Source organism: Bactrocera dorsalis, chromosome 4 (assembly GCF_023373825.1).
Source record: "Bactrocera dorsalis isolate Fly_Bdor chromosome 4, ASM2337382v1, whole genome shotgun sequence".
NCBI classification, from domain to species: Eukaryota; Metazoa; Arthropoda; class Insecta; order Diptera; family Tephritidae; genus Bactrocera; species Bactrocera dorsalis.
This window is the reverse complement of record NC_064306.1, coordinates 48,415,902-48,440,446: the sequence shown is the minus strand read 5'-3', so window position 1 is coordinate 48,440,446 and position 24,545 is coordinate 48,415,902. Positions and strand designations below refer to the sequence as shown.

Here is a 24,545-nt window from a genome sequence, read left to right as displayed (position 1 = left end):
CCAACCTTATTGGCTTTATTTTGCTAAGTGGTGGGTCTTTAAATACTTGAGCGCGATCTGTGCAAGTATTTTTGTTTTACAGCAGTTGCTTAAGTCGGTACACCTCAGTAGCGCTTTGCGATTCTTACAATGGATACAAATTTCGAAGAAAGATTTTCTTTCAAATAATGTCGTTTCTAAAACAAATTTCGCGTGCGGAATCATTGCGAAAGTTAAAGAGTTTTAATTGGAATTCAGTTTTATTAAAAAATCGTTTGACGACATCCCTCATTCTGGACGACCTTTGTCCTCTTCAACTGTGAAAAATATCAAAAGAGTGAAAGATACGGTGCTTGAAAATCGCCTTCTAAGTGTTATAGAGACATAGCAAGAGATCACGAAATCTTCCGCGAGTTCATTGGGAATACTTTGATGGGGCTCGTCCAGATAAAGCAGCCTTTGCGTTTCTTTTCAAAAATAGTTCCGTAACCAGTCCTTTTTGGGCCTGCTTGATTGTGCATTGAGAGTATATTTTTATGACGTTGGCATGCAAATAAATCAGAATCCATCGAAATTGGAGGGAAAAAACGAGTCGAAACCAAAAAAAAAAAATGTGTTTTTTCGATGGCCGAAAGAATCTGGTGGAGATTACTTTGAATGCAACAAAATAAATATTGATGAATAATGTATAATATTTTGCGTTTTATTTACAATTACTGGGTACTCATTTTTACTTTGGAATTTACGTCACAGTGGTTTTAAAAACAGTTTGTGCAGTAAATAATTTATGTTCCGGACCCAAAAGTAAACAAGGATTTTATTAAATATCTGTGTAGATGCGGGATCGATTTAGAACTATTTTATAAGAATAATGTAACCCTTTTGTACAAAATTGTGTCTACTTTTCGATACATTAATTGGAATTACAGTATTACTGGTGGAAAACCAGCATTTAAACGGCCAGTCTTGAGCATATTCACCGTGCGAGGTAATCATCAGCATATAGTCCTATGCGTACCGTCATCGCTAAATATACAAGTGTTTGTCCGGAAAATAAATAAGACTCAGAATCAGTCGATTTAAAAAAATTCATTGAATCAGTCGTTAAATTTCTTTAAAAAATTTCTAAATAGGCTCCTCTTGAACACCCTAAAGAAAGCCAACAGAACACTCTATTCAAGAAAAGGAGTGAAAAAATAAAGTGGATATAAAGCTTTTGTTTTTGGACTTTACTGAGTATTTAAATATTTTTCACGAGAAAATGCTACCTACCGTAGAGCCTTATCTAAGTATTTTACTACACTTTCAACGTGTGTTCGTAAAATGAGTGCATGTTAAAATCGAGGTGCCCAACTTTATTGAGTATAGATAGGAACAGGCGATTAAAATTCTTTAATCACATAAATCAAAATACGCTTCTTCATAGCTATAAAAATGAATAAAATAAAGTAACAGAGTATTGGAAAACATACACAATTATTGGAAGGCATGGCGTATGAGCAGCACAGAATTTATGCGGCACTTGCAAGAATGCTCAATATACTTGATATATAACTTGCAGCTGAAAATTTGCAAAGGAATGTTTTAATAGAAAAAATCAACGATATCTTAATATATGTATATACAGTCTGTTAAGTAAGAGCGTGGTCGACTTTACCGACAGTTAATGAAAGATTTCGCTGTAACTCCTTCGCGAGCCAATAGAGGGAAGCTTTGTCCTTGATACACTGTCAGCAAAGGTTCAGTTGTCGTTGATCTTTTGAAAGAGAGTCACGTTAAACGCCATGAGTGCTAAGTATAAGTCGCGGTACGAGGCTGTGTTCCTTTGCATCTACCCGAAAGGTCCCAAATGTCGCAATCAGTGGCTGCTAAATATGTATATGAGAAAGTCGAAAGCGAAGAAGTGGGTACAGCGATATATAGTGGCTAAAAATGTCGAAGATTTACCAGAACGTAGTTCGATGGGAAAAGTGAACAAAAAAGATGAAAAAAGAATAGTGAATCTATTTTCGCGGAATCCTGCTTTAACACTGCGGCAAAGACAAGCAAAATTAATGGCAAAGGTTTAGATACTTTTTATCCTAACGCAACTATCCGAACTCTTTTTCATATTCATGATCTGCAATGGCGCAACAAAATGAAAAAGCTTCTGTTGACTGAAAAAGTTGTGAAAAAGCGTCTCGCTTGGGCGGATGAGAATATTGGTTAAAATTTTGAAAATGTAATTTTTACTGATGAATGTTCTATATGGGAACGTTCTGTTCGCACGGGAAGAGGCCTGGGTCGACTTCCACCAATGGGTCCTTGTTCAGCGGAAGACCCTAAAACACGGAATAAAGGTGCATCTTTGTGGCTGCTTTCTCAAGCAGGGATGCGACTTTTTGTACTTCTTTACTGACAACATAATGCCGATCAATGATAAAAATCTACAAAAAGACTTTACTGCTATCTGGCCAAAACGATGGTTCGATCATAGAAAAATTAAGATTGGATTCTTGCCGGAGGACAACGATCGCTAAACACCAGCAGCAAGCTCTGTACATCTGTGGACAAACTCAATCTGGCATCGTTTGTACCGTCGCAGTCCGCCGATGGCAAACCCTATTTGAAAATGGTGTGCTCATATATTAAACAGAATCTTCGGTGAAGACGCACATACACTTGGAAGCAGTTGTCTTACGAAATTCGTCGGATCTGGAGATCCTTGCCACTAGAATACGCCGTAAAATTAGTAGAAAATATGCCTCGGAGATGCCAGGCAATTATCGACGCCGGTGGTGACTGGACACATTATTGACCAAATTGTAAAGGGTGATTTTTTAAGAGCTTGATAACTTTTTTTTTTAAAAAAACGCATAAAATTTGCAAAATCTCATCGGTTCTTTATTTGAAACGTTAGATTGGTTCATGACATTACTTTTTTGAAGATAATTTCAATTAAATGTTGACCGCGGCTTGCGTCTTAGGTGGTTCCGATTTCGAAAGTCCAATTTTGGTGGCAACTTTTTCGATGCATTTCGCCGGGAATAGCCCTATTTCTTCGGAAATGTTGTCTTCCACAGCTGGAATAGTTGCTGGTCTTATTTCTGTAGACTTTTAGACTTGACGTAGCCCCACAAAAAATAGTCTAAAGGCGGTTAAATCGCGATTGATCCTTTGGTGGCCAACTTACGGGTCCAGTTCTTGAGATGAATTGTTGTCCGACATTTTCCCTCAAAATGGCCATAGAATCGCGAGCTGTGTGGCATGTAGCGCCATCTTGTTGAAACCCACATGTCAACCAAGTTCAGTTCTTCCATTTTTTGGCAACAAAAAGTTTGTTAGCATCGAACGATAGCGATCGCCATTCACCGTAACGTTGCGTCCAACAGCATCTTTGAAAAAATAAAAAAAAACGCGGGTGGTTTCCAATGATTCCTCCAGCGTACAAAAAACACACCAAACAGTGCATTTTTTCGGGATGCATGGGCATTTCTTGAACGGCTTCTGGTTGCTCTTCACCCCAAATGCGGCAATTTTGCTTATTTACGTAGCCATTCAACCAGAAATGAGCCTCAGCGCTGAACAAAACACGCGCGCGAAACACATTTCGAACCGAACACTGATTTTGGGAATAAAATTCAATGATTTGCAAGCGTTGCTCGTTAGTAAGTCTATTCATGATGAAATGTCAAAGCATACTGAGCATCTTTCTCTTTGACACCATGTCTGAAATCCCACGTGATCTGTCAAATACTAATGCCTGAAAATCCTAACCTCAAAAAAATCACCCGTTATTATTGTTTGTAATGTGTACAATGTATGTATACATAAATATGAAAGTTTCACAAAATAATTTTTTTAAATATAACAAAGAGAGCTTGTTTACGGTGAATAAAATATGAAACAAAACAGGTAAGGAAGGGCTAAGTTCGGGTTCAACCGAACAATATATACTTGCAACTTGCATAAGTCAAAACCACTGAAAAACTTTAAGCTGCAAAACCACACAACCAGACGATCGGAATCCTAGAAATTTTATATAAACATACACTATATATAACTTATACGCTGACCGACATATTCGACTTAAGGTTTGTTAGTAAAACAAACATCATGTAAATGTAGTATATGGAAGTTTGGGTAATATAAAGGGTGGGCCATCTAACGTTTTAAATTTGAATTATCTATATTTTGATATTGGAAGCGTCAAATACCATTCGGAAAGTGACAGATATTCAGTAAAATGTCTAAAATTTCCGAAATGGGTCGCTATTGACTATTCTGCAGTTCGCAGATTGGGCAGAAGATCGTTTGACCGAGGGTGGTCAATTTTACCGAAAAATAATTTTTTTGGACGAGGCTCATTTCCACCTCGATGGTTACGTTAACAAGCAGAATTGTCGCATTTGGGGCACAGAAAACCCGCACGTAATCGTCGAAAAGCCGATGCATCCAGCACGAATCACTGTATGGTGCGGATTTTGGTCTGGTAGAATCATCGGCCCATTTTTCTTCGAAAATGAAGAAGGAAGGAATGGTGAGCGATATCGCGCAATGTTAACCGAATTTTTCTTCAAGCAAAATGAAGAAGAAAACTAGGACAACATTTGGTTCCAGCAGGACGGCGCTACGTGCCATACAGCAAACACTACACTCAATCTTTTACACCCTATCTTCGAAATTTATAATTTTATATGGCCCACCCTATACAATTTAAAATATTTAGTAGTAGAGTTTGGCGGCTTTTGGAACATTGTGATATTAATTAATCAAACATTGGCCGATATATGTAGCATAAAGTCACCCGGAAGTTCAAAAATCTTTATACAGGGTAGGCCATTTAAAGTTGACCCATCTGGCAACGCTGTAACTTTTAACAGCGCTGACAAATCGGCTAATGTCATACCGCGTTAGAAGCGTCATTCGAAGACAATTTATACCATGGAACAGTACACTCCAAAAGAACGCGCTGAAATTGTTCAGCTTTATATTCAAAATAACTTTTCAATTGTGTTAACTCAACGTGCGTTTCGCAAAAAAAAATAAAGCGAAAAGTGCTCCAGTTAAGAACACAATTAATGATTTTATGCCACCGAAAATCCTCAATTAATTGAAGAACAGCCTCTTTACGACCAAAAAGTAACAGTTTGGTGCGGTGTTTGCGCGAATATGATCATCGGACCGTATTTTTTCGAAGACGATGATGGAGCCACGACAACAGTCAATGGTGAGCGTTATCGAGCCATGATAACGGATTTTGTGATACCCATTATTCGCGAAAATGACATGGATAACTTCTGGTTTCAACAGGACGGGGCTACATGCCATACAGCTCGACCAACAATCAATTTATTGCGACCATTTTTCCCCGGGCGATTGATATCGAAAAATGGTGATGTTGACTGGCCACCGGAGATCACCAAATTTGGACGCCACCAGACTTTTATTTGTGGGGTTATTTGAAATCCAAGGTATACGCTAATAAGCCAAAGACCTTAGCTCAACTGAAAGCCAACATTCGACGTGAAACAGCCGCCATATCATCCGAAACATTGGCCAAAGTCATGGAAAATGTCGAAAAAAGAGTGCATTTAGCTGTCAAAGCTAAAGGTGCCCATTTACGCGATCTAATTTTTAAATATTAGCTGAAACAAATCCCCTTGGACCAAAATAAATTATTTTTGAAATGAACAAAAAACATTGTTTTCTTTTGTTCTTTTTTTTTAGAAACAAATGGGTCAACTTTAAATGGCCTACCCTGTATTAGGCATATGAGCGCTCAGTGAAGTATGTACACGATCCAACCCAGTTAGATAGACAGAGTTACTATTTTCATCCCATACATTGACCGATATTTTCGGTCATCAGTCAACTATAGACACTAAGGTCCACATTTTCGGTACCTAAGAACGTAAAGTTTTGATTGGATTTGGGAAATTTTTGACCATAAGATGGCATACTTTAAAAGAATTATTAGTACAAAAACTAGTCGCTGATTTTTTTAGATATCGCTATGAAATTTTGCTCATGTACTTTCCTCTCCAAAGAGGTGGTAATTTATCAGAGCTGGTGATATCGCACTACTTTATTATACATATAGCTGCCATGCAAACTAAACGCACAAAATCAAGATTTTGTCTGACAAGAGGGGTACTTCAGCAAATATTTGCTAACTATTTTATGGAACCTGACAAAGGACTGCATATAATAGGCTAAATGTATTTTCCGTTCATTTTGCGGAATCAACCAACGAACCTAATCTAATCAAATCTGACCTAACCTAACCTTGAATATTACAAAGTGTTCGGCATTTCATAGTGAATTGAAAGTGATTCTAATATAGGATGGATTCTCATACCATATACAACAATTTTGTGAAAGGTTATAAGATTCACTATTAATGAAAAAATTCTTTGAAAAAATAAACTACTATTCATACCAAAAACCAAGTTAAATAATTGTAATAAGTGCGTAGTATGAGTGTAGGGGTTTTAATTATAAATAACTCTTTCTACAACAAAAATTAAATGAAAAAGTCGGACTAAACCAGATATCCTCAAATAATTACACAAGGTATGTTTACTGTCACTACAGCACACTTATTTTCCAACCGAATGACGATCGCCTCAACTCTGTCGACTTGTCAACCAACTAACTGCTTCATAATCAAAGCAGCTACTGGCAACAGTGTAATTAAAAATAATGATTTCGCACTGCAAACAACATGTCCACACCCACAGAGCGAGCATGAGATGTGAAAGTCAGCAAATAAGAGGAGCTGTAGCTTACGAATCTACACAACAACACAAACGTATACACACACACCCATTTGTAATTGAAGGATTAAAAAGAAACTGCAAGCTACGCTGTAAATTTAATTTGTACCCACACATTTTGCACCGACTGTTCCACACTGTATTTAGTTAAGCAAAAATGGATTTTAAAGTGCACACAAATATTGTGGCGAATGCCAGGCGACAACAGCAGCACAGCACTGTAGCAAATGTACAGTGTTGCTGCTAATTTACGTAATTATCTTATCCTTACTTATCCTTTTTAATGACTAAATAAGTTCAAATTACTTTTATGCTTGGCGAAAAATAAGCAAATTAAAGCTGGTGGCACCAACGGCAGCTGCGTAAGTAATGTGAGTGGCAAGTTGTGCAACACCAGCAAATACTTACATATAATGGAGCGCAATAACACCCAGGGACATTGCGATGGCAATAATAAAAGAAGCAACTAAAAACGAATAAAAACCAAAGATAAATGGTTTAATTTCTAAAATACGCAAGCACTAGAATGCGCACTGTTGGTTCGCATGGGTTGTTGTTGTTGTTGTTGTTACTACTGTTGTGGTGTGGTGTTGTTGTTTTTTATATACATCCTTTTTAATACTTTATAGCCGCAATCGCACTGGCCACAGTCAAACAGACAGTCGGAACAGCAATAACAGCAACAACCGGAGTAACAACAACAATAACAAGAAAATAAACAAGAACAAGGACAAGAAAAACATTAATTTCGGTTGGACCGAAGCTTTAATACCCTTCACAAATACAAGGTTTTCATGCAATAATTTGATTTTGATCGTTCAGTTTGCATGGAAGCTATATGTTATAGTGGCCTGATCTAAACAGTTTTTTCAAAGATTGCAATATTGTCTTAGATAATGATTCACACCGAATTTTGTGACGATACCTTCCCAAATGAAGAAGTTTTCTTTACTAAAAATTGATTTTGATTGGTCAGTTTGTATGGCAGCTATATGCTATAGTGGTCCGATCTGAACAATTTTTTCGAAGATTGCAATATTGCCTTACAAAATGTTCCATGCGAAATTTCGTCTCGATTTCTTCTCAAATGACGAAGTTTTCTGTACTAGAACTTGATTCCGATCGTTCAGTTTGTATGGCAGCTATACGTTATAGTAATCCGATATAACCAATTTCTTGGAAAGTTACACTATTGTCTTAAATAATTATCCATACCAAATTTCATGACGATATCTCCTAAAATGAAGAAATTTTCTATAAATGAACTTGATTCCGATCGTTCAGTTTGTATGACAGCTATATGATATAGTAATTTGATAAGAGCGATTCCGATAAATGTGCAACATCTTGGAGAGAAAAGAACTTGTGAAAATTTTCCGAACGATATCTCAAAAACTGACTGACTAATTCACATATATAAAGACGGGCGAGTAGACGGACATGGCTAAATAGGCTTAGCCACTCGCTGAACATTTATATATATGAGTATATACTCTGTAAGACCTCTTCTGGCTGTTGCAAACTTCGCAGCAAACTTAAAACCCTCTGTATAGGGTATTAAAACAACAACAATCAAAGCTAATATACACAAAACTGCCACAATAATCACATTTCACACTCTACTCTCTCTCTCACATATATACGAGCACTGCAAATCGTATTAGCAATAACAATAATAACAACAACAGCAGTGACGACAACAAAATGGTGTGAAACCATCAGCAAGGCAAGTGTCAGCATATAAAATGCAAAAAAGTACGAAGGTGCTAAGACGACCAAGTTTATTGCATTGCGTTGTGGTCGTGGAGGTGAGCTAAGCTGCACTCAGCTCTTGACCACGCCACCAACGCTATTTTTGCACTGACCAACTTGTTGGAAGTTGAAGTCGAAGTCGAAGTTGAAGTTCATGATGCTGTTCGTATGACAGGGAAGAAGAAGAAGAGCTTGGGTGAAGCATAATAAATGCTGATAACGAAGGAGTATTCCTCTAGAGGTTTATTTTGTTTGAGGTATAGATATTGTATTTCAAATAAAATATAAAAGAGTGTAAAACACAACCAAAATATTAGAAAATTTTAAAGCATTCAGTATTTACAAGAATTTCGGAAAGTTGCCACAGAGACTTTTTTTATGGAGACCTGACATCGTATCCTGCGTCCTTTCGGCTTAGTCGCTTAGTTTTCAGCTTGTTCATTGTCGTTGGTTTATGAGCATTTACCTCGATTTGCAAAAGTAAAAGTTTAATTTGGAAACTGGTTTATAAGATATTTTTTTGAGAATGTCTGGATCTCTAAAACACACTATTTATTAATAGCTAAGGCATTTCTACTGGTAAAAGTATGTAAAAATTGGATGAAAAGAAAGACCTTTTTTATTTCTTCCAATAAAATTGTTTCAGTTAATAACCAAAGAGAAAAACTAGACCGAAAAATAATAAAAAAATCGTGGAATAAGTTTGACAACCTAAAATGGCTTTCATATACTTCAATATTACTGTCACATTAGCTGCAAATCGAAGATACAAGGGCCAAGATTTAAATTTCAGAAGGGCCTTAAATAGTAGTGGTCGTCTTTTCTCAGTCGATATTAAGCTTATAGTGAATCCTGAAAGGACTCCCTTAATGTCAAAGACAAAGCGTAAAGGATTACGAGGGCTGTCCGATAAATAACCGACCTCAACGTGAAGCTAGCGGCACATCTGAAAAAAAAGTTTCTACTTCAAATTGTACATATTATAATAGCTACTCGCCAAAATTTCAGAAATTTATCTTGCGCAATTATCTGTTGACAGTCGTTTTTGTGAGTCTATTTCGGTGATTTCCCCAAAATGGAAAAAATTGAATATCGAGCTGTAATTAAATTTTTATTTTTGAAAGGCAATACGCCTTCACAAATCAAAAATGAGTTGGACTCTGTGTATGGTGACTCTGCACCATCGTTTACCACCGTAAAATTTTGGGCAGCTGAATTTAAACGTGGTCGCAGGAGCTTGGAAGATGATGAACGTCCTGGGCGTCCAAAAACTGTAACCACTAACGATAACATCGCTAAAGTGCATCACTTGGTACTAGACGACCGCCGGATTAAAGTTAGGGAAATAGCTGAGATTATGAAGATGTCAAAAGAAACTGTTTGTCACATATTAAACCAAGATTTGGGCATGAGAAAGCTGTCCGCGTGTTGGGTGCCGCGTTTGCTTACGCTAGAACACAAACGTGCGCGCATGAACATTTCCAGCGCTCTGTTGGCTCAGTTTAGAGGCAATAAAACCCGTTTTTGGCGCCGATTGATAACTGTAGACGAAACTTTGATTCATCATTATACGCCCGAAATAAAAAACCAATCTAAACAGTGGATTGAAAAGGGGGAACCAGTCCCAAAAAAACCTAAAGCTGTGTATTCGGCTGGGAAAGTGATGGCGAGTGTTTTTTAGGACAGCCATGGAATTATTTTTATCGACTATCTTGAAAAAGGAAAAACTATAACAGGGGCATACTACGCATCATTATTGGACAAGCTAAAGGAAGAAATTTCGAAAAATCGGCCACATTTGCAAAAAAAGAAAGTCTTGTTCCACCAAGACAACGCACCATCTCACACCTCAACAGTCGCCATGGCGAAAATCCACGAATTGCGGTTCGAACTGCTTGACCATCCACCTTATTCACCGGATCTAGCACCAAGCGACTTTTTTTTGTTTCCTCAACTTAAAACTGCGTTCGGCGGCCAGAGATTTTCGTCAAATGAGGAGGCAATCTCTTTCGTGAACTCGTATTTTGCAGACAAAGACGCCATGTACTATTTGGAAGGGTTGCAGAGATGGGAGCATCGCTGGTAGAAGTGTGTGGAGTTACAAGGAGACTATGTAGAAAAAAAAAAAAATTTTGAAAAAGTCGCGTGCATCATGGTTAGGTCGGTTATTTATCGGACAGCCCTCGTATATCACTAGTGCATTTCAAAATACCAATTTTTTACCATATATTATATATATATTTTGGCATATAATATTTTCCGAAAATTTGACATTGATCAGGCAAATAGTTTTGGAGATATGCTCGACTTCGAAAAAGGTTTTTACTTAGTACAAACGACTCCCAAGACTTTGAACACATTTTTATCGCAATACTGTTTCCAGAACCTATGAGAAAACTGCTGAACCGATCATATTAAAATTTTCAACCCAAATTTCTTCGAAATATTTGTCAGATATTGATCAAAGGAATAATGTCTTAATACTTTCGTTTTTAAGGCCACTCGATATAGATTTTTTCAACAAAAAACTAATATTTTTCGAAACATCGCCATTTTGCAATTATCAAAATTTTGACTAGACCTTCGACCATTAACTTATTTCCTCTATCATAATAATAGTTTTTTTGTTTTTTGAATTTTAAATAATTTTAAACAGAAAAATCTTCCTACCAGCCTGGCACCTTTCTTTGGAGGGCCTCTAGGAGATCCACGGAATCAAGGTAATCCAAATTTTTTTCAAAATTAATAGCCGATTACTACAATACTTATTATACTCGTACATTCTGTAAAAGTATAATACATTTTTCATTTATATATTAAATATAATGGCTTTTCCAAAAAAAAAAAAAAATTGGAAAGAAATATGCATTTTCTATGATGTCCAAGTGGAAATAACCATATAAGTTATTAAGAGTCTCCATTTCACGAGCAGTACTAATTTTGGGTAGTTGGAAGGTGTATGTCTGCGAAAGTTGTCATCAGCTTCACAGAGTCTGGCTTTATAAATAGTCTAAAAGAACACTCTGAAATCCTCACTCACTTTAACTTCATACCGGATCACTTGGATCATGGAGTCGCCAAACCGAACTCTTACGGCTCCTTCTCTACCTAGTAAGAAACTATCTATCAACTCCAGCTTCATACGTCCTGACTATTGCAGTGTCTTCCTAACCGAGGTAGAAGCCTTCTTTAGAGAAGTAACCATCAACTCAGATAGAAGAGCAGATATACTGGTATTGAACTGATAAACAGTGCGTTAAGGACTGGTCAAAGAGTGCCTAACCTCGCTATCAATGGCATCAAGTGTCTTTCTGATAAGGCCATAGCGGAATCGCAGAAAACTTTAAACCTGATGAGCTAGCAAGAAAAGTCACCTTAGAACCGATATCATTAAAATGGGAGCCGGTCAGTGCTTCCGTGTCGTACTAGAAAGCTGAGCTTCGCGGAAGATTGGCCAACGCTGGGCATCCATCGGGGCTTGTCTAGTAATCTCTTTCCACTCAGTAAGGCTAGCCTCTCCCTACTTTTTGAGGCTTTTAACGGGTCATTACCTTATTAGCGTCTAAGTAGTAAGGATGGGAAGCCTACCAGATGCCATCTGCAGAATCTGTATCTGAGGTGAAAACAAGTCAACTCTTCCTTCTTGACTTATTATATTACCTCAATCATTAGTCTTCACAATGATTCAGTCCACAATACAATACACTTGTTACTCATTTAATAGAGATCTATTATTAAAAGCTTAAGAGGATTTTAAATAATCTAAGGTAAAAAAAACTATAGCAAGAAATGTTATTTGTGCTTCATGTTGATATGCTTCTAAAAAGGATATCGATTTTTTTCAATTTTTAACACTACGACTACTGACTCCCCTTGCAAATGTACCTACTTGGCCATAAAATAGTTCAATTTAAACTGAACTCAAACCTGATTTAATTATTTTTATAAACTTCTCACTGGCTTATCTCCATGTCCTGTAATAAGCCATAGTTCCATCCATGTGATCAAGTTATAACTATTTTCTATAAAAATATTTGAAGCGGTTTCTATTTTCAACCAGTTTTTGATTTAATAAACTGCAATATTCTTATTTCAGCGATCAATTAAAGTGAATAGCCCACAAAAGATTTCATCTCCACAAAAATTCCAATTTACACATTAATCCTGCCTCCTAGTTCTCCACTAAACAATTAAGTAAGAGAAAAAACTTCCACAAAAAGTATAGCATATTTGCTTATCTCAATTATTATTTAGTTCTCGGGTTTACCGTTAATGAATACAACTCGGCACAAAAATACACTCCGAAGCACACAAATCATCGAACTCAGGATGCAACATAAAATAAAGCACCACATAACAAATTCATGCTTAAATTATGTAAATGAACGTAAATTAAGTAACAGCAACAGCTACGGCAGGAAAAAGCTAAATTTATACCAAATAATAGCGTAACAAAAAACATGGCAAAAAGGGGTGTGAAGCAACAAATAAAAAGCCGAATAAAGCATTAAAATAAAGGAAATCATGAAGCATAGCCAGAGCCTGAGGCCGGAGAGATAACAACGGTCAACTATGAGCCGCTTCATACACACACACATGCACATTGTTATATTTATGCTTTAAATACTCTTCCTCTGTTGTTTTATTGTTGTGGTGGGCGCCTGCCTCAAGCAACTAACGTGGCAATGAAGTGCGAACACGAACAGCCCACAAGAATGAGAAGCAAGTGTGTGTGTAAATAAAATTACTTCGGCCTGGTAAGGTTAAGTGCAGGCGTTGAGTCGGTAGTCGAAATAGAATAGAGTTGGAGGAGGTAAATGTTGTGGGTCAGTAGACTCACATGTTGTTGTAAGAAGTGAGAATACCATACTTTGCCTTAGTAGTGCGCATAATTAAACAAAATATATATTTTTCAGGTTGGTCAAAGGATAATGGGAAAACAAACAAACACTTCGCACACTAACTCGCTTGAAAGTAACAGAGGCAATAGAAATTTTAGTGCAATTTAAATGTGGCTGAGAAAACTACTTTTTTGATAGAAAAAATTGTTGGCCATCGATTGAAAAATCTAGAAAACTCTTATATATGATTTTTAGTGATAGCAGGGATCACTAAGCCTCTATGTATGTTATCCATTCTATTGTTACTGATACATTTATTGTTTTTATATTACCTATTTTTGGTTTTGCTTTTATTTTGTTACTAAATATTTTGTATTTTCACAAAAAATTGCAAAAGACTTGTTACAAACGTTACCTTTACTTCAGCTACTGTTACTCACACAATTTTGTATCATTCACTCTCTGCTGCACTTTGGAATTCTCGCACAATTCAATTTTCACACAAATACAATTATTTTGCTTTGCTGCTTACTTTCGTGCTCAGCAAACTATGAATGGCTGTGAAACGCTGTTACGGTTGCGCATCTTTCCATTACAATGCACAGCAGTATGTGTGTGTGCGTCTGTGTGAGTGTGTGAAGTGAGTGCACTTAAAGTTACGTATACGCCATGACACTGCATGTGACGAGTGAGCAGGCGAGGCGTTAGCGAAGAAGAGCGCTATAAAATCTCAAGATATTAATGTAAGTTTAGCAAATGTGATTGCAGTTCTTGTTGTTGTTGTTGTGCCGCTATGACTTTTGCAAAGTTTGCTGCATCCGAAGCCTTGTAACTCACTTGTTGGCAGCTTAAAGTGACATAAATCACGCAAAAGTGTCAAAAAATATTCGCTTCAGTCAAGTGTGACTGTGAAATGCAAGAGATAACGGCGAGAAACTGTGATGCTATCGAAGAAAAGTTTTGATGTCATGGCAAAAGTGTAGTATCTAGCGGGATTTACCTGTCAGCGCTCGACGCTGCCGATAATGAGCGAAAGTTTCACGCTGCTCATCGCTCTTTGCTTGAGTGGATCACTCTCTTTTTTGCAAATGTTAAAAGCGAAGTTTGTGTTGCAATACTGCAAAGTCCAAAAAATCGTTGTTCGAGTGTGTTTTTGCAACTTTTTAGTGAAGTAGTTTGAATGGTGCATAATGAGAGACTTCTAGATAAACAAATATAATTTAAAAAAAAATGGATTCAACATTAAAAAAGTTTCAATAATGTTAAACAAATAAACGATCATCTCAAAGAGTATAACATAATTCTAAATAATAACACCAAGCATTTTTAGGCGTCATATCTTAAAAGCTCTCAGTAAGCTTTTTTAATATGGAGGTTCAAGCTTCTTGACCATTTCAGAGTTTTCCAGCTGGAAAAAGCTGTCATTAAAACAGCTAATAGGCCAGAGCACGTCCTCTTTCAGCCTGGGTGACCTTCCATATCTCAATAGTTATATTGCGCTCGCTGACAGTGCTCTCAAGATTAATGGGAAATGCCTCAACTCACTATATACATATATATATATTTTTTTCGGGTGACAGGGTGGAAATGCATCCGGCATTATCATTGCTATCGTCATAGCAACGGCATGTGCCACTTGCAGGTATCTCAAACCCATTACCCGCAATCTAGGTTCGTAATCTAGCCTAACCTATCTCAAAACCTAATTAACCGATTTCAAAAAACTTAATCCCTAAAAGGATTCAAAGAAAAATATTTTATATTCCAAATACCATATTATTCACACTCATATTTTCTAAAGAGACCTTCATGAAGTAGTTTTTTTATTTAACAAAATGTAAATTAGGATATCAACAAAAATATTTATATTTTAATCTTACAGAGTATTGCTCACACTAAGCGGTAACTCTGCTTTAAAATTTCTTTTTACATTTTCTGGTTCACAAATGCGGTTTATCCAGAAAGTAATAGGATTGATCTTCTCCTGAGACGTTTGTTATGATCTAGCAGGCTTACCCAGATGTTCCTTTAGCAAGAAGTAATGTGTTTTCGGTGTCCATCAGGCCTTTTTGGAGCGCTGGGAAGAGTTCGCTGATGAAGACCGAAGAATGAGCAAATCCCCAAGTGAAAACGATGCTCATTGTCCTTTTTGACACAAAGGCATCGTCCACCATGAATTTGTTCCTCTCGACACACTATCAACGCCAAGTTTTTATGTGGAAACCTTAAGAGACTCAAACGATAAGTCAATCGGGTCCTACAAGATATCGCAGCCAGTTGGAAGTTGCCCCACGACAACGCCCCGCTCACGCCGCCTTTCTTGTGGACAGTTACCTAACCAGGCCGGCATCCAACGCTTGTAAGAGAATAACATATTTACTCTTAGCTGCCATTTACCCAATAAAAAGATAGGCGCTGCTTTAATTTGCTCGGTTCCATAGTAATAGACCATAGCCATAGATTTCTTAATAAAACTGAAGGAAGCAAGAAAATATTAACTTCAATTGCACTGACCCTATATAATCCTCTCAAATACAAAAGGCTCCTTTGTCAGTTTTTGTATAAATATAACAATGCTCTGTCAAGAATGATGACCAATAGAGGCTGCGTGTGTTCCAGTTGGCGAACAAAAGCAATGAATATGGGTACAAGCATGAGATATAAAAAGCATATTCAAATCAAATAAACGCTGTGCATAAGCGAGTAACAAGTGCTTTCCGTTGTTCTAGCTAGCATGCCCTCCACTGACATCCAGGGATGCGAATTCGCGCGATTGGACCAGCTATCATAGCCCATCGGCAGACGCAAAGAAGAGGAGAGAACCAAAAGCATTACAATGTGATGTGGCAGCGACGGTAGCAAACCGCAACCAAGGACGGTGGACCCACACACTAACCCGAACATCCATTCGTATATACATAAACAACATGGAGACCTAGTCCTACCACCAAACCCAACGTAACAAACGTAACACCACTTCTGGTAAATGGAAAGCTGTCCGAAAAAAAATCAGCTCTACTTATGAAAAAACGAATCCATATACAGCATATTAGGCATCAATCAGTCCGTTTGATAGGTGAGACTTAAGACTTTCTCTCTCTCACGTAAAGTAACACTTAATCCGTTGGTTCCATAGGAGAGGTATGAGTTGAGAGTAGGCGGATTAAAGTTTCGCATTCCAGCTTTCGATGCTTCCTTCTACTATAAAAAAAAATAAAAACAAGTCTATAGTTATCCGAACGTGTATAAAATTTCAAATCGTTCTCTTAAAAACTGAAAGACTAGTTCGTTTAACATACATACAGATGGGATTTGTTCAGCTCCTCCTGCTGATTATGTATTCTCCAGACTGGGATAAGGGCAGCGGGTGTGGTAGTGAACGAAGGCAAGACAATATATCTCCTGTAATCAAACAATCAGTCGTCGCACTTGCGACTTGGTTCCCACGTCACTGTTTTAATAGTGATAACTTCAAAGTCTTAGATAACTTCATCTGTCTTGGAACCAGCATTCACACTAACATCAACGTCAGTCTCGAAATTCAATGCAGAATTACTCTTTCCAATAGGTGCTAACTCTGCAAGTCACTAATCATCTCCGTCCTGCTATATGGAGCAGAGGCATGGACGATGACAACATTTTTATGTCTGAGAGTTTTTTGTTGCAGTACATGCCAGGAGAAGTAGAGGAAGACCTCCACTCCGTTGTAAAGACCAGGTGGAGAAGGGCCTAGTTTCGCTTAGAAACTCCAATTTGAGTCAGATTGTGAAAAAGAAAAAACGACTGGCGCGCTGTTGTAGACTCGGCTATAACCGCGTAAGCGGTGCCTACGACAGTAAAGAAGAAGAATAACATCTAGTTTTTTTACCCCCGGCAGCTTCGAAATAAAAAGCAAATCAGAGATCATTAGCCCAAAGAAAAGGAAAATAAGTCTTTGTTCGCTATTTAAAATATTACGCCCCGGATTTTCTCAGGTTGGTCTAAACTGGAGTTGGGTTTAAAATAAGCTTTCATATCCTGGAAATATATGAATTCAAGTGCTTATACTTTAATAAGAATAATTTTACTGAGACCCCATTGTCCTTGATACATCCTTATTATTTGATACTTTAAAAATTATGTTTAAATACCAACAACAATAAATACTTGCTGTGTTGCAACAGCTGTCACAACAAACTCCCCCTTGCCTACTAGACAATTCTCAACATTTCTTTCCTCTCTCTCACTCACTCTCACTAACTTCATTATCTAACGCCGCAGTCGAGGTGTTTAATTAATGCTTGTATTCGCCTCGGGTTGTTCAGTTGTTGGCTGCGGCAATATTATACAGTGTTTATTATTTCATTTACAGCTAACCGCTTTGCAGTGTAAATGCCAACTCCAACATAATGCAAATACGATGGCAACCAAAGCGAACAACAAGCCAGCGTTTTAATACAACTAATTTATAATTGTGCACAGTTGTTGTTTTCCCACACTTCCAGCGATGTTAGCTCGCTTCCGTGCCACCGCTTTCCCTCTTTTACGCTTCTGCTTTCCCCTTTTCGCGCTTCTTCTTTTCTTCTTCACCCCATCTTTGGCTATTACTTTTGTCACGCTTATTTTAAATCGCATGTTGTTGCTGCGCTTTTCCGCGCCTTTTCAGAAGCGTATGTTGCCGCTCGTTACTGTCCTTGCAACTAAGCTATTTGCAGAGAAAGCAGTTGCCTAGGAAATTTCATTAAATTGTAATTAGCCAGCATATATTTATTGTTGGCGGTTGTGCACGAAAGCACAGAAAAATTAATACAAAGCACCGGAGAGCATACCATATGCAGCGAGCCATATGAATTTAAGTTAAAGAGCAAATATGTTGGTTCGCTTGGTGGCACAGTTTGTACTAAAGTGCGAGTAATTAAATCCAATGTAATATAAAAACTATGTAATATGCCACAGAACTCTTAATTGTTATTAAAAACACTCTGCTCTTTAACTTTTCTGTTAAGGTTGCCATGCTACTATGGATATTCACATTCGTCCATGCCAATCGGGATGTACAAGTGACGTGATTGTGTATTCAGCCACAACCGATCCATCGTTTGAGTGCAGAAGGAAAGAAAAAGTTGAAACCATACAACATTTTGATTCAATTCATAATACTTCTAGCAAAAAAGTAATCACCATTTATATACATATGTACATTAGGGTGTGTCATTCTGAGGCAACCTTTTTTTTTTCAACCGAAAAACAGGAGCAAAACTTTCGAAAATGTGGTAAAAAAAAGTCATTCAAAAGATGAGCTCTTAATATTAATATAAGAGGTGCCTATTTCAAATTTTCTGTTTTCCATATAAATAACATGAAAAAAAAAATCATTTTTTTGTGGTGGTTATTGTGCGGAAGTTTTATATGTGTCCCCGATGGCTGCCAGTAGGGACTGGTAAACTGGTAGTTTCTTATTCTCGCTACGTGGCGCCAATTGGATATTCCAAGCTCAGCCTGATACTTCTCCACCTCGTCCTTCCAACGAAGTGGAGGCCTTCCTATTCCTCTGCTTCCCCCGGCGGGTACTGCGTCGAATACTTACAAAGCTGGAGTGTTTTCGTCCATTCGGATAACATGACCTAGCCAGCGTAGCCGCTGTCTCTTCATTCGCACTGTTCGGTTAAGTGCACTTAAAGTTGCCAACGCTTTCCGCACGGTGTCTCACGAGGCCGCAGGAGTGATTTCAGCCATAATGCCGCCTAAAATAATCTCTCTTGAGATAAAGAGCGAGTACGAAAAAAAAAAAAAAAATAAAAGCATACCCTAACATCTATAGAGCGCGAGGATGAAAGATAGCAGAGTCTAAAAGAATGATAATCTCTGTAAGATTCAGCACCCAAAAGGCAATGATGGAAGCACATGTTGATTAAAAATTTTGAAACCTGGGTTAGTAAAAAGCATGGCGACGTTGATTTTTACATGACGGAGTTACTAAGTGGATATGGTTTTTTTTGGGGAAACCTAAATTTTCTGAAAGAATAATGACAAATAATAAAGTGTCACATATGCTGCAATCAAAGCAAAAAAAAAGCTGTATCCTGTGTATTTTCTACGGGTTAGTTTCTCAAACCTTTTCACAATAACCTGTTCATGTACCTTGCCAAGTACCAGAAAAAGTTTCATTGTATCCCTCACGAACATGCTACTTCAGAGAAGGCCTTACTGATCCTAAGTATTCGTTTATGAATATTACAGACTGTTCTATAACCCAAAACTCAAAGTTGTAGAACTTAGAAGATCTTATGAAATAACCTGTTCAAAAGCAAAATAATCTAGCAATTCTGTCTCTGTCTCCTCTCTCTCTCTCTATCTGATTCTACGGAGATCACAAAATGTCTCGGAGGTGACCGATGTTCAAACAATACTATGTGAAACAATCACAAAACCTTCAGTAAAGTTTCTCAAATGAGAAACTGTCGCTATAGAGATAACAGAAGATCTCAGAGGTGATGTGATCTATTTTCTACACCCTCTTTCTGCGTCTCTTTTCTCCCACAAGCACTCTTTAAATTTCCTCATAACAAAATTGAGACTTTAATTCCATGAACAACCAAATTAGTCAAATGACTACGAACACAACTGCGAATAAAATCATAACCCAAAAGTATTTGGGTAAATTCGAACGAGAAAGTAAAATTAATTGTGCACATGTTCCTGGGAAAACACAACACTGCCTTCGATGCTGCCACATTTACTCATTAATATGATTGCACAAAAAATTAATCAATAATTTTGCAAGTCGACGCACAACATGCGCAACTATAATGAGTGCAACAACAACAACGGCAACAACACAAAAACGGCAGCAACAACAAGAAATGACGGCAATGTCAAACGGACTCAATGGGCTTGGTTTGTTTGCGTTATGTAACCGTTGCAGAAATTAAGTGGCAAAGTGCTTTTGGCATGCCACACCATGACAGCGACGCACCTGCGCACCATTGCAACCAAATACATATGCAAGCGCACATACTTGCACTGACCAAGTGCATAGCTGGCCGCTGCTGGAATGCGCTCACATGCACTTATGCAAATATGTGTGTATGTATGTAGTTAAGTATGTGTGTATAAATATCCTCACTCAACTGTTTTTACAATACCGAAGTGTATATGTATGTATTGGTGTGTGTGTATGTCCGCTGCGCATATGCCTGCCTGTCGGCCTCGATTGTGTTGTTGTCAACAATTCCCGGTATTAATTATGTGGACATGCCAAGTGCGTCAACGTCGTCGCCGTCGCTGCAGTCGTTGTTGCAACATGACTGTCGTACAGCTTGCAACTGCCTGTTTGGTGCTGTTGTTGCAGCCACACTTGCCGCACAGCTCCGTTCGCTTGTTGGTGGCGGCCGCTGCTGCTGTTCACATTATTGTCGACATTCTTATACTTGGCGATTGCTTTTGATGTTAGTGTGTTTGTTCATGGCGCTGCCAAAAGCACAAGCTCCGTCTCGCCCGTCGCTGCTGGTACTGGTGTTGCTCCTTTTGCCGTTGCCTTCTCTGTGGCCATTGCAATTTTCATAAATGGTGTCGTGGTTGCCCCTCTTCGCCACTGCCTTTTGTGGCTGCCTTCCGTTACGGTGAATTTACTTTTTTACTTTCTTTTTTTAACTTTCTTTTTTTAATTTCCTTTTTTGTTTTTCTCTTTTTTGATAATGTATGAACACACCTTGCTTCTGTTGTTTGTTCTTGCACTGACAATTGTTGTTGCTGTTGTCGTGTTAACGCTCAACGCCATACGAATTGAACTGACATTTTTCTTACGCTCGCCATTCGCTGCCAACTTCTGTTGATTTACTCACAAACGAGTTGGTTGCTACATCAGTGGCGGCGACGCGTTCGAGTGGCCGCTAGTTGTTGGCCAATTTGCTGGTGCCTTTATTATATGGCCAATTTACTTATTAACGAGGGTAGTTCGGTAAATATAGTGTGCTTTGGAAGTAGTATACAAAAAAGGTTTATTTTTCATTCAAATTGACCAAAAAATATTTTTCCCTTTTCACTCTGAAGGAAATTCTCGTCTCTAATGGCAAAATCATGAGAGAGCCGATTTTCACAAGCTTCTGTTGTGATGATTTTTCACCCTGCAAAATCATTCGCCATACACAGGAGCAGGTAGTAAATACTTGGTTCAAAGTCCGGACTATAAGTTGAATGCATAAGAACTTCACAAACATTTCACAACTCCTGGAGCTTCCAGCGAAATTTGATGGCTGGCGTTGTCCTGAAGAAGCATATAGCCTCTCCTGTTGATCACAGCTAGCCTCTTCTGTGCAATTGCTTCCTTTAGACGGTCCAGTTCTGGATAACGTAGGCCCAAATTAAGAGTGTGGCCATATGAGAGCAACTCATAGTAGACAATTTCCTGCCAATTCCATCAAACATATCCAAATAAAAACAAAATTTGATTTTATTGATAAAGTTCACCTTGAAACTTCAAAAGTCGCTCGACGTTGTCATTATCCAAAAGGCCTTTCGATCTAAAATCAATAAGATTTTCCATTTTATTGGTTTCCAAAGCACGTACTTTTTCTGGAAGTAGCAAACTCAGTAGAAATTGTTGTAGAAATTCATCCAAAGCATCTCTAGAAAAGCGCGTTGTCAAATCTTTGTCGATTGTATCCAACAGAAGAATGTACACTTGGACCCTGTAGTATTAATCGCAAATTCTCAAGCAGAAATTTTCGCGTTTTGCTAGTCAGCCGCAGATTTTTGATTCCTCTTCGTCAACTTTCAGTTCTGCGGCCATTTTTTTCGTGTCTAATTAAATGGTTCGAATAGAAAATTTCCCTTTTGTCCTTGACAGAGTTTTTTTTCAGTTTAGTCCTCAAGACCTAGTAGAATGTTTCAGTTTCTAACTTTTGGCTGACTAGCCAGAAGTCACACGGCGCAATTTAGCCAAATACGGTGGTTTCGGAACGTTATGAGTCAAGTTTCCATCGACAACTTGGTAACAATTCGAGATGCCCAGTGCAACCAGATCCTTCTCCACCTGATTTCTCCAACGGAATGAAAGTCTGCTTTCAACCTCCAAAGCTGGATTGTTCTCTTCCGTCCGGACAACATGACCCAGCCAGGGCATTCGCTGTCCCTTGTTTCGCTGAACTATGTCAATGTCGCATTATATATCGTAAAGCTCATCATTGCATCGACTACGGTACTCGAGGTTGCCAATGCCCAAAGGACTATAAATATTACTCAAAACCTTTCTCTCGAAAATCCCAAGGCGGACTCATCAGATGATGTTGCTTGCTCAGTCCAAATTAGCACATGTTGGCAAGAATGATTCTGCTTTGGATTTCAAGGCGAGGTGAAAGGGGTAGAGTTATGCTTCCGGGTAAGCAGTTACAAAACTATAACCAATTCCTACTCTTGTGTCCTCGCCGCGCACCCCAGAAACGTGCGGAACCCTTTTGTATGATACGGTAGCCAACCCGTGTGTATTCTGGGACCGAGGCTAAACGAGAGGAAGCTTCATCGGAGCCAATATTCGGTTTAAGAGTTCGCTGAAGTCTAATGCGGTACGGCTGCAAGCGGGCGTCGGTCCTGAAGCAAGCAAGTACATACTTGTAAATGTGTAGAAAGGTTTATACTACTTGTCTAGCGAGGTTCTGCGTTGGGTTCGGGATGCGTAGAAACTACTTCCATTGAAAAGGAAAAATAGCCTCGGAAGAATATCACCACTTTCTTTTACTACACTTTATATTATTTATCTGTCTGCAGAAAGTAATATTTTCATAAAGCCATAGCAATATAGTCATATCTATTTCGTTTGGCAAATATTGTAGATATAGAATTCGATTATACTGAATAACAATTCAAAGGAAAAAAGAAACTAATCTAACGTAACAGAATAACAATCTCGTGGATGAACCGTTTTATTCTCAGAAAATGTATGCGAAAGCCTTGGTAAGTGCTCCAAGTGCTGATTGCTTTCTCACACTTCTCTCTTGTTATCTTAAATAACTTTTATGCACAAACTAAATTCACTGCTTTATCAGGCTGCCCTCCTACTTCCATATCAACGGCTTCCCCACATTCGTTGTTCATGCGAATTTTTACAAGTTTACTCTTTCTTGCCGCACTTCAACGCCGAGTGTCTTCTCTCCGGTATCTTTCAATGATTTTATATGCACTTGTTATTTAAAATGAAAATGGCATTCGCAAACAAATTGTCATGCTGTGAAATTGCCAATGAAAATATTTGGTTGTCACTTTTTTCTGCCATCAATTTGCTTAAAGTCGTGTGCGTGACGTGCTCAGGTATGTAACTTTGCATACGTGCATAAGTGAGTTCAGATATAATTAAAATTGTTGCCGTAGTTGTTGACAAGCGGAGAAAGATCAATGATTTCAGAGTGGTTTGAAAATATTCTTTTATATTACGGTGCTGGCATATAATTTATTGGTAGTCGAAAAAGTCTTTTCGTATGTTGTCAATAGATGTCGTTGCCGTCGTATATCTGCAATGCCACTCGTACCAATCACATTGTGTCAGACTATATGGTATTGGAAAGATAAGATTCTAAACTTTATTTAACAAAAAAAAAAATTCAATTATTCGCATGAAAAGAGTGAAGTGTGCATAATGAATAATTCGCTATTTTGAAATTTTTGTATAAAAAGGAAGAATGGCACGCAAGCCACCAATGAAATTTGTGAAGTTTACGGAGTCGATGCTGTATCAGTTCGTGTAGCACAACAATGGTTCGCTCGCTTCCGTTCTGGAAATTTCGAAATTTCGAGTTACACTGATGGAATAATGTCTCTAGCGGAAAAATGGCAAAAAGGTGTCGACCAAAACGGTGCATATATGTTTATTTATTATTTTAAATATAAAAAGCAATAAGTTGAAGTTTGATTGGAAATACGAAAAGACTTTTTCGACTAACCAATATATAGGTTAGCAAGAAAATTTTTGATTTTGAAACACACTTGGCAACACTGAAAATTATTTTCATTGAAATAATTTTAAAACGCATGATATTTGTATAAAATATAATAGGTCAGGTATTAAATTATTATAGTAGATTTTAAAAGAAGAGGCAACTCTAGAAAAAATTTTTGCTCAACGGTTTTCAAAAAATCATATTTATCCATATTTATATTCTTACTCATATTTATATTCATATTCATATTCATACCCATATTGATATTCATATTGTATTCGTATTTCTAATAATAGTCACCTTCG

At 37.8% G+C, this 24,545-nt stretch overlaps 1 protein-coding gene and 1 long non-coding RNA gene across 2 annotated transcripts in view; one reads left to right on the top strand and one right to left on the bottom strand.

Moving 5' to 3' along the window:
• LOC125778302 (uncharacterized) overlaps positions 1 to 24,545 on the bottom strand; it is a 126,003-nt gene that overhangs the window by 53,159 nt on the left and 48,299 nt on the right. The gene's annotated exons all lie outside the window — the stretch shown is intronic.
• The window catches only part of LOC105233437 (probable cytosolic iron-sulfur protein assembly protein Ciao1), a 390,892-nt gene continuing 379,020 nt past the window's right edge, over positions 12,674 to 24,545 (top strand). The window contains exon 1 of the mRNA XM_049455167.1: positions 12,674 to 12,683. The gene's annotated coding sequence lies outside the window, so the exon portion shown is untranslated. The remainder of the gene's footprint in view (positions 12,684 to 24,545) is intronic.